Genomic DNA, 11,078 nt, shown 5'->3' on the forward strand with positions numbered 1-11,078 from the left:
TTACTTATAAGTTATTTGTATGCACATGTGTATATTGAACAGATGAATGGTTATCAGAGTATTTCTCAGTTTTTCATTTTGTATGGTTTTCTCATGAACTTGAAACTATATATATATATATATATATATATATATATTGTGTATGTTAGTGTTTTATATAAATAATACCGTAGAAAAATTTAGATCCATATATATCAAGAGTACAAAATCGAGATTAAGTCTAGATCTTCAAACTCTTCTTAATACTTTCTTTAATCTTCAAGGAATCCATGTTCAACTCTCCGTGTGTGGTAATCGGAGTAAGGAATTGCATATTTAGGATTTTAGTTTTTAAGTTTCTATTTTGTTTTTATTAAAGTCATAGATCGTGTATATAATTATAGTTTATCCCCAACCCCAAGTCATATATTAATGAAAAAAAATCAAAAATTACAAAATAGCACAACGTAGTAGGCCATTACACGCCATAACGTGTTACAATACACTCCAAGCCTTAGAATGGAGCCACTTCATTAACGTAACCATGAAGCAAAACATCGATAGCATAACGAGTTATTTAGAACCATGCTAACTACTACAATTCAGCACATGAAGATAACTTGAAACGGTAACATATAACAACTAGAAATCATATTCATAATTAAGAAACGCACACATATAGTAGTAATAATAAAAAAAGGAAAAAACAAGGATTCAACAAGGATAACAAATGGATAATAATACACAGAAATTAGAGGATATGTAGTACTACAGTATTTTGATTATGATATTTATTCAAGCTCTTGGACTAGAAATCACATCCAAGAGCAAAATCATGTTTATAAAGATGGATTCAATAAGGATGAAAGATTACAATTTCTCAAGAATATGAAAATACCCAGGACTTACTATAGTCCTGTATTGTGATTAATTATGATCATCATTCAAGATCCTCGAACAGTTTCTAACAAGTGTCTGTTATGAGGAGAATCGGTTCCAGGATTTGGAACAGGATCAATTACGCGATCTGCATGCCAGAAACAAATTAAACTATACGATATGGGTAAGAACTTGGCGACCAAAAAACAATCGATGACCAAAAAAACATGTTTTGAACCCGCAAGACCAMCAAACAAGATGCTTGGAGGCCAGACTATTGCTATTAATACCAATAAATTAATTTGAAAAATGGAAGTTGTATAATAATGCTTACCTGCTCCTGCTCCATGTCCATAAGCCAAAACGATGATCAAGACAATCCAAAGAAAACGAGAAATACAGACCTTGAAATCCATGGACCACGATCTATCTTGTTATGGTTTTGGTATGGTCTCTTTTCTTATCCGGGTATATATATACACATTATTTATATAATATATATATATATATATATATATATATATATATAGGGTTGGATTCACATTGAGACTACATTTTTACACTTGAAACTTTACAACAAAATGTTATGAAGGTAAAAAAAAATGAACCTTCACAACAAAAACACTGTGAATGTTACTTTCATAGCGTTTTGCTGTGAAGTTTCAAGTTGTCTCACGAGTCACACAAAAACAAGCTGGTCTCACGTGCTTCCAAGTATATATACACTTATATATATATATATATATATATATATATATTTAAATTTAAATTGTTAGTAACTTAATCATTATTGTTCTAGACATTGACATAAAGACACACACACACACACATATATATATATATATATATATATATATATATTGTAGTAGTAAATTTTACCTTTAACAAAATTTGTCAAAGTACGTCCTTGATACGCCAAAATTGATGTGTAAAAAGTTCTGCCACTCTCTTCATTTGTTATTTTTCTTTGCAAACTTTAAATTTCAATCTTTGCGACTTTTATCAATGGCATTGACTACCTTAATAGAATTTCTCAACTCTAATATTTTGACTATTCCCCGTCATAAAGGGTCGATTTTGTCATCAAAATGTTTTTGACTCCACAGCATTTGAATCAGTAAAGGTGGGCTGGACAACCTTCAATGACGTTAAAGGTTTAAACCATACACAACAGTAAATTGGGTTTGTAAAACGCGACAACTCTATAAATGTCCTAATATACTACTTTATATAACGTCTGGATTTTATAAATATCGTAATAAGCTACTTTATAGAACATATTTTATATCACCAAACTGATATGTATCATATTTAAAGTACTGCAATAGGTTTATAAGACATATTGGTGCGTCTTAAATAGTTTTTAGGACGCTTTTAAAAATATAGTGTCATGTTAGCTTTTTTTTTTATACGATACTTTTGAGAAAAGTTTAAAAGACATCTTTTTTATAGGATGTTTGTGTCTATAGAACACTTTTTTAATTAATTTTATATAAACTTTTTAATATGACGTTTTATTTCAAAAGTGTCATATACTATTTAAGACGCCCGAAAACGTGCTATAAACTTATTACAACGTTTTTATATTGTCATATCTATTTTGTTTTCAAAACTGAAGTCCTGTAAAATAGTCTATTAGGACATTTAATGATTTGTGGCGTTCTATAAATCTAATATTACTGTACTGACAAAATTGAGGAGGATGCATGAGTTGGGGTGTTAGTGGTGCAGTTTGGTGCCAAATCGTAAACCGCACCTGATATGCAGTTTGACCTTTTTCCCAAACGCAAATCGCACTACATGTCTCAAACCGCAAAAAAAAAACCGCATTGCGATATGCGGTGCGGTTTATGCAGTTTGTATCTAACGCACTTCACACCTACAATCAAATAATTATGTGATTAAAATTTTATTATATAATCGATGATGATGTGACCGTAGTCCAAACAATTAAAAAGTTTAAATACATTCATTCCTAAATACATATTACATAATTAAAAAAATAGTCTAAGAAAACTAAAAAGAACTTTGCACTATGCGGTACAAGAAATCAGTAGACCGCCTCTTTGATAGTTATTGACACTACAATAAAATTGGGTTTATAGGATGACAACAATTTGTAAGTGTCCTAATAGACTGCTTTATAGACTTAACTTTTAGGACCAAAATATAAATCGCCATATCTAAAAACGTTGTAATATGTTGATAGGACGTTTTCGGGTGTCCTAACAAGTTCTTAGGACACTTCTAATATAAAGCATCATATTAGTAATTTTATAAGACACTTTTGGGAAAGCGTTCTATAATCTTATTTGTTTTACAGAACTCTTGTTTTTATAGGACACTTCTTGAGATGGTGTCCTATAAAATTGCTAATGGGACGTTTTGTAATTAAAGCGTCCTAAAAGACTTGTTAAGACGTTCAAATGCGTCATATAAACTTATTATAACGCCTTAGATAGGACACTTTATTTCTTTGGTCCAATAAATGAAGTTCTATAAAATGGTCTATTAGGACATTTAAACTTTTTTTACGTCCTATAAACTCGATTTTGTTGTAGTGTGAGTCAAGATTGGCTAAGAAAACGATACAAACGTTTGTTTTTCTTGTTTTTTTCTTCATCGTCGTCATTCTTCTTCGAATTCGACTATTCCATATGGTTATGGTTAGCAGACCAGAAACATTATCATCTTTTTCTTTGGTGGTTTTCATTATTTTCAAAGGGAATCGACAAAAACATTATAAAAAATCTTTCGAAATCAACCAAAAAACTTTAAAAATCCCTCGAAACATTGCCACTAGACAAAAATCTTGGATCCGCCATTGCCAGGGTGTTACTCAGTTTTTTTTTTCATTTTGTTTGCGGTTTTCCATGAATCTGACCATACACACACACACAACACTAGGTTCATATAAGAATATGAAAATGGTTGAATCACATGTGATTTTACATTGAAGTCACGTGTAAAATCACATGTGATTCACGTGACTACTGACTTTCACATCTTTGCATCGATCGTTATTGTAAAATCACATGTGATTCTGCAAATAATTTGACCGATTTGTGTTATTTCAAATCGCCAAAGCCAATCGTCTTGTGTAGCGTCTATCCTATTGTCACCGATTCAAGCCCCTGGGTTTGTTATTAACATGCCTGGTCAGTTGGGTCTCCGTTTATGATTAAAGCTCAAGTCTTAAATTATTAAAACCCCAAAACCCAAAAATAACACTATATAAAAAAATTGATGCCCATTTAGGCTTTGATGCCCTGTACGATCGCACGGGTTGTACGTATCTAGGGTCGGGCCTGTTTCTAAGGTCACATTGCCTGTAAATTTCCAATCCTTCGTTGTTTGAATATATATAAAACGAAATAGAGGGTGCAAGATTCTTTACGTATTAGTGGTACAAAGTCCATCAACATGTATGAAAATTACACTCCTAAAATTAAATGAATAAAAAGATGGAATTGGAAAAAGAATATGAAGAGATGTGAACGCTTGACTCTTCAACTAGTTGAGTGTGATGTTTTTTTAGGAAGACATATGTGAACTTTACACACGGATTCTAATAAATAACGATGAATGTAAGTCCGCAATTGGCTACATCGAGGGGTATTTTTCTTGTGCCCATCCGATGACGACTTTTGTGAAGAATTCGTGAGCATGTATGTTCAATCAATATGACCAGTCATTACAAGAAAATCGAGTTTATAGGACGTCAAAAGTGTTGAAATGTCATAATAAACTATTTTATAAGACTTAGATTTACGGGAACAATCATTATTTGTGTATTCTATCTAAAAACATTATAATAAGTTTATAGACGTTTTTCAGTGTTTTAAAAGTTCTTTTAGGATTTTTTTTATAATAAATTGTCATATTAACACTTTTATAGGATATTTTTAAGAAGTCTAATCACATCAAGAATTTTAATTAAAACTTCCAAAAGTATGATATAAAGTTATTACAACACCCTTAGATATGACATACAAGTGTTTGATCGTATAAATTTAAGTTCTACAAAATACTCTATTGTGATATCTGGACATTTTTAATATCTTATAAACTCGATTTTTTTTACAGTAGTGTTCCTTTATTTTTGTTATTAAAAGTAGAATAAACGTGTGGTACTTATGGGTTGCTGATATATATTTAATAAAAACATACTTAAAGTAAAAAAGTTATTAATAACATATAAAATAAACGAATTGACAAATAATTCAATGGTGATTATCACATAAAGCAATAAATGTGTAACCATTTGCAGGAAAAATCACATATTTATCGTGGCAACTATAGACATTTATCACATGTGATATATTCGTACTTCTAGTGTTTTATTAGTTTTCCTCTTTCGCGTCTTCTCAAGATTGGATCAATCTAAAAGTGTATAGAAGTAAATTTATCAAGTACAATTTGTAATTTTTTTTAGGTTTTTATGATGTTCAGATAATTTTTTTTGATTAACCTGGATATTCAACCCGCTATACGAGCCGACTAATCCTAGGGTGACCACCTGCTTTGCAGATAGTCCGGAGTTACCGCATTTGAACCTTCGTGGCCACAAGGGGATTTATTCCTCCTTGGATTTAAACCTGGGAACTCCTGATACTTTTGACCTTTGGAGGCAAGCTCAACCAATCAGACACCACCTTTGTGGTTAGGTTTAGACAAATTATCATCTAATTTTTTGGACTTTACACATATTAACAACATTTTTTTCTAATGTAATGTTAATTACTTCAAAATGAAAAGAAATAATTGGGACAATTACTCCAATTATTTCATAGTCAATCAGGTACTATAAAAAATAGGGGACCCAAATAAAATAAAATTTTACTGACATAACGAATGGGTGGGCACAACTGTGTGACCATGCTATATAGTTCATTTTGGTTCAACGTTGCTTAGTAAATTAATAAAACTTTTTTGAATCATCGCACGTTTATACAAGTATTGATGTGTTAGTATACGTAGAAAAGTTGTAACATAATTAAAAGGATTCTTCCTACTAATACACCTAATTGTTACATGACAATGGAAGATAATAGTATACATGAATACAAGAATATATCTAAGTGATCATGATCTTAATTTAATGTCCTTGGTGCCATGTCCAAGGACATTAAATACTTGAATTACTGAGGACTTGCATTAGTTGGTCCAATTACACCATCATAAGGATCTTCTACGGGACTCGGAATTGGATCGACCTTTGCAAAACCCCGCCTCTTCGAAGAACATGGACGAGGAGAGGAGCGGCATAGGCAAGATTTGTATACAAGAAGAATAAATCATACAAATTGAATATCCTGGAATTTCGCTAATATTCAAGTACATATTTTAGCATACCAAAAGCAAGTATTAGATAGAACATATTTAGATGTTATTACTTATTACGAATAAATTAGCGTAATGGAACGTTCGTACCACAGTAACTTCACCATCTGCAGAAAGTCAGAAAAGTACTTGGAATGATCAAGAGTATGGAAAAAACAAGAGTAATTAGGAATCTTGACACCATAGACGACTTCATTATGGAAGAGTTTGTCTGTATGACTTCTCTTTCTTATTTTTCTGGCCATACATACATATATACACACACATACTTGTCAACTCCTTTTAGTCTTTTACTTGGACAAATTTTTTAAACTATGTGAAGATGAAGTTATAGATTTGATTGTGTACGACCATAAATGTTGAAAGAAGTATTGTGTATAAAACTTATAAAGGAACACATAAAATGGTTGTTGAAAGTGGGGGAATCAATGAGATCTTAACTTAAAAAACCTTTCTTTTTAATAATATTTTTATTATTTTAGAAAATTCCCTTAGATCTATCTATGGAAATTGGATACATATGAACAAGGAAAACGCAAGTCAATGATGCTCTACATATGAATTCATGTCTCACCCTTCAATTGGTTGGCTGTGATATTTCTTGGGGAAAATATGAGAAATTTACATGCACCATTTAACAAATGATGGCAATTATAAGTTTGCAACAGGTAAATTACATCTCCGGATTTTTTTCTTTCGTTCAAAATGAAAAGGAAATGTAACACTTGCAATCCCTTACATTAGTTTACTACTAAGTCATTGTTACTTTTATTAATTATATTTGTTACAATTAAAAAGATAACCTTATTTTAATGATTATCATTCAACTTTTGGATAGAAATTAAATAAATCTACGTAGTTTGAGTCCATCTCATGTATTTGAACGAACTAATTATCTGCCATGAGAAGTTTATATCACCCAATATATACAAGTGGTGATGGCCGGTTCATATTAGATTCACGCTTAGTATGAATTTTGCGTACTAGTTTGAATTATAATCTATGAGTCAAATAAAGATAATTCGGAAAAGAAAAACGAAAAATAGTATATGGCAAAGTAGCAAAGTTGCTTTTATGGTTGTAATTTCTAACGTTGATTTTTCTCTCTTTAACCACCAACTTATCTAGTTTTCTTCACATATTAAATGAATTGATATTTTTTTGTAGACTTAATACAGAGAACAACCGGAGTATTAAATGCAAAATTTTGTAATTTCGTTTTGCGCTCTACTCCTACATAAATCTAATTTTAATGGTGAAAAACGTAAGAAACTCGTATGTTTTATTTACATGTAACAAATCTAATTAATAATATTTGGGAAAAATAACCTAACCCAATAGAAATATACATATACACACATATGTGTATAGTGTTTGTATATATATTCAATCATAATTAAAACATTTTTTCTTACACTTTTTAGGGTTGTAAACTGGTCTAAGAAAATCAATCACGACGTGATATATACTTAGTTTTGTTTGATTTATATTCAATTAAAATTAGATTAAAAATATTGGGCATGAAACTCTCTCGATCCCTACATTATTATAAACATATTTAATTAAGAAAAGAAAATATAAACTTAAAAATAATAATAACATGTTCATATACTTAAGCATAGGAGTTGGTAAATTATTTTTTCTTTTTTGTTATATAATTTTGGCTGGTTATCTATACTATCTTATAAATAAGATTTATCAAAAGTCTAAAAAAAAAATTTAATGCACAAAGTACTAAACATTTATGTACAAAGTTTTAAAAACAACTCATAATGCACCAAGTACTGTTATTTTATGTATTTAGTCTTAAAATCTGTTAATCTATAATTGAAGTGACATATGGTACAAATTACCAATGCAAACTATTGTCTTTTCATTTCATGTTCTCAAGATACTTTTCTGACTATTACTTTCACCCTCTCATGCCTCTACATCTTCTCCCCATTCCTCAAGGTGACGATTCAAACTGATGATTCGCCATGATTTTTAGAAATTATTTCATTTAATTGCTCTAGATCTCTAGGTTTTAAAAGTTGTTCTATTGTTGCTGATACACTTAACATTTCCAGGTTTGATCAATTATTTAGCTAGAAAATTAAACTTACCTGATATTTAAAATTGTTTTAAGTTAACATGAATCTCTGTCATTTTGTTCGATCTTCGAGTTATTTGACACTGATGATACGAGACATTTTGGCCATTGGTGTGGATATCTCGCCGCAAGCCCTAAGAATATATGTTTGCGATTGTAGTATTGAAATTTATCATTCAAACTCAAACCAAGAGATTGTTCCAACCACTGTGTATCGCCCCGAGCACCCTCCGTATATACTTCCGCTCGTTCTATATGTGTCAAACCAATGTGAGCTGGGTTCCAGCCAAAACATACTTCCACTCATTCCATGCCAATCGTTCCAAAGGATGAGACAACTCCTAGAACTCCATATCATTCGTACCAAACTCAATATCAACCGTTTCAAACCCCACTTGAAACATACCAATCTCAGTATCACCCGTTTCATAGCCAGAAGACATATGAAACTCCATATAAGTCGTACTTTTAAGGACTTACACACATGTTCACAAACGCAAGTGTATCTCAATTACCGTCAAGCAAACAAGAAGGTGTTGGGTCATATACTAAAAGATGCAATGAATGACACAAGTAGAGTATATAAGAGCCATGACATCATCGTCGATATGAAGAATAACTACAAAATATCAGTTAGCTATACGCAAGCTTGGCATGCAAAGTGTTATGCCATTCTCCTCCTAAGAGGTGACCCGGATGAATCATTTTTCTTACTCCCAATATAGTACTACAATCTAGAAAAGGCTAATCCAGGGACCGTAACGAAGATCAAGACTGATGAAAGGGCACGGTTTGAATGTTTATTTGTCACCATAGGTTGTGCGGTAAGACATTTTCATTGAAATTATATGTATATATATATACTCATTTTGTTTTTTTTTTTCAATGTTACAGATTAGATCGTTTGTAAATCACTTATAACCACTGATTATAATAAACGGTACTAATTTGAAAGGTACTTACTTAGGTACCATGTTTTTTGCAGTTGACATGGACGGAAACAATCAGATTTTGCCTATTGATTACGGGGTAGGGAAGACAAAGAGTAGGGAGTCCTGGACATGGTTTTTATCCAGGTTGAAAGAATGCATCGTTGAGTTGGAAAATTTGTGCATCATATCTGATCATGTTGCTTCTATCAACTTGGCAATTAGATCAGTATTTCCTATCGCAAATCACCGGCTTAAGTTGTTGGGAGAGATGTTTTTCAGGACCTACAAAGCTTATATGGTGGAAGATTTTGAACAAAAGTTAGCCGAACTTCGTCAAGCTCTATCAGTTAGTGCAAGAAAAACACTTGACAATACCGACAAAACGAAATTGTCAAGAGCTTTCGCTGGAATGCGTTACAATGTCATGGCTTCCAATAGTGCGGAGTCCGGAAACGCATTGTCAAGGTATGCACGACGCCTTTCAATCTCGATGTTTATTATTTTTTCCACATCTCACTGCCGCAATTGTATTACGACCGTCATGAATTTGGAGGTAAATATATAAACAACTACATATTTATTTTATGTAAATGTTTTTAACCTTAATGAGCTACGCATTATGTAGCCTCACTTGAATAGGAGCTTACCTCTTGGGCGGAGGAAAAAGTGATTAAAAGATTTAACAAAAGTGCAACATGGACAATACACAATATTACAAGCATCATGTTTGAAGTAACAGATGGCCATAGGAATGGTGTTGTTGATCTATTGCAGCAGACTTGTAGTTGTAAGCAATGTCAACTGTCTGGTTTACCATGTGGTCATGTGATAACAGTTTGCAGGAGGAATGAAATGACATAAACGAATTTTTAGGCGACAAAATACTACAGGACCCAAATTTATCGAGATACATACTTGGAGATACTAAATCCTATTAATCCTTCTGCGGCATGGGAATATCCCGTTGAATATATGATCGTGAAACCACCTTTTGTGGATAACAAACAACAAATCGACAAGGTACCTGTGAACGCATTCCTTCCCAATGAGAGGTCGTATATGAGAAACAATATAGTAGATGCGGTTAGAAAGGACATAATCGTTGCGATTGTCCAAGTACATTACTAACGGATGAACATACTATGAGAGAAGCTAGGAGGCACCCGGTAGCATGAAAAATATCAACTACGCACAAATTTGATTTAAATAAACATAGTAGGTAACTATGTTTCATTTTTTTTTATCTAAAGTCTTAAATTTGGAGTGTTACTGTAACACCCCCATACTCCACATTTGCATAAAACACATATTTCATTACATAGAAACATGAATTACATCAGAAGGTCCCACTAGTACAAGGATTGCTATATGTACAAAACCTACATATAAAATTTCCAAAACAAATCATGTACTACTACATGTAATATAACATGTATCTTCCAAAAGCAGGAAACAGATTAGGAAAATAATCACATTTTCACTTTCCCTTTAATATCCCCGGACCCAGCTATTCCTGCATTGCATAATTTAAAACAGAAAATGAGGGTTAGACCATACGGGYCTAGTGAGTAAATCCCCTATTTGCAAATGCAGGGTGACAAACACCAAAATATGATAATGTTATCTTGGTTTAGAAATATACTGCAATATAACAAATGATGCAGTTCCCAATATCATACATAAAGAAGTATACCCAAAAATCTCACTTCTTAAAATATCTCTAAACAGAGATCCAACATTCCCAGTATCAAAACTTTTTGAATTAAAATATCATTCCTTTAAAAGGAAAGATTTAAGGCAAAACTTGCCTGATATGTCAAACCATTTTCCCCTTCTCAATAACATCTAAATTA

The 11,078-nt window shown here is 31.9% G+C and overlaps 1 long non-coding RNA gene across 1 annotated transcript; it reads right to left on the bottom strand.

Annotated features, from left to right (window-relative positions):
* Positions 1-690: 690 nt before the first annotated feature.
* LOC112511798 lies at positions 691-1,314 on the bottom strand. Its single transcript, XR_003069126.1, has 2 exons — positions 1,193-1,314; positions 691-1,006 (listed from the first exon to the last, which is right to left on the bottom strand). It is a non-coding gene; the product is annotated as an uncharacterized LOC112511798 (long non-coding RNA).
* Between the last annotated feature and the right edge of the window lie 9,764 nt (positions 1,315-11,078).

This window comes from Cynara cardunculus (assembly GCF_001531365.2).
Source record: "Cynara cardunculus var. scolymus isolate 2C chromosome LG 4, CcrdV1, whole genome shotgun sequence".
NCBI classification, from domain to species: Eukaryota; Viridiplantae; Streptophyta; class Magnoliopsida; order Asterales; family Asteraceae; genus Cynara; species Cynara cardunculus.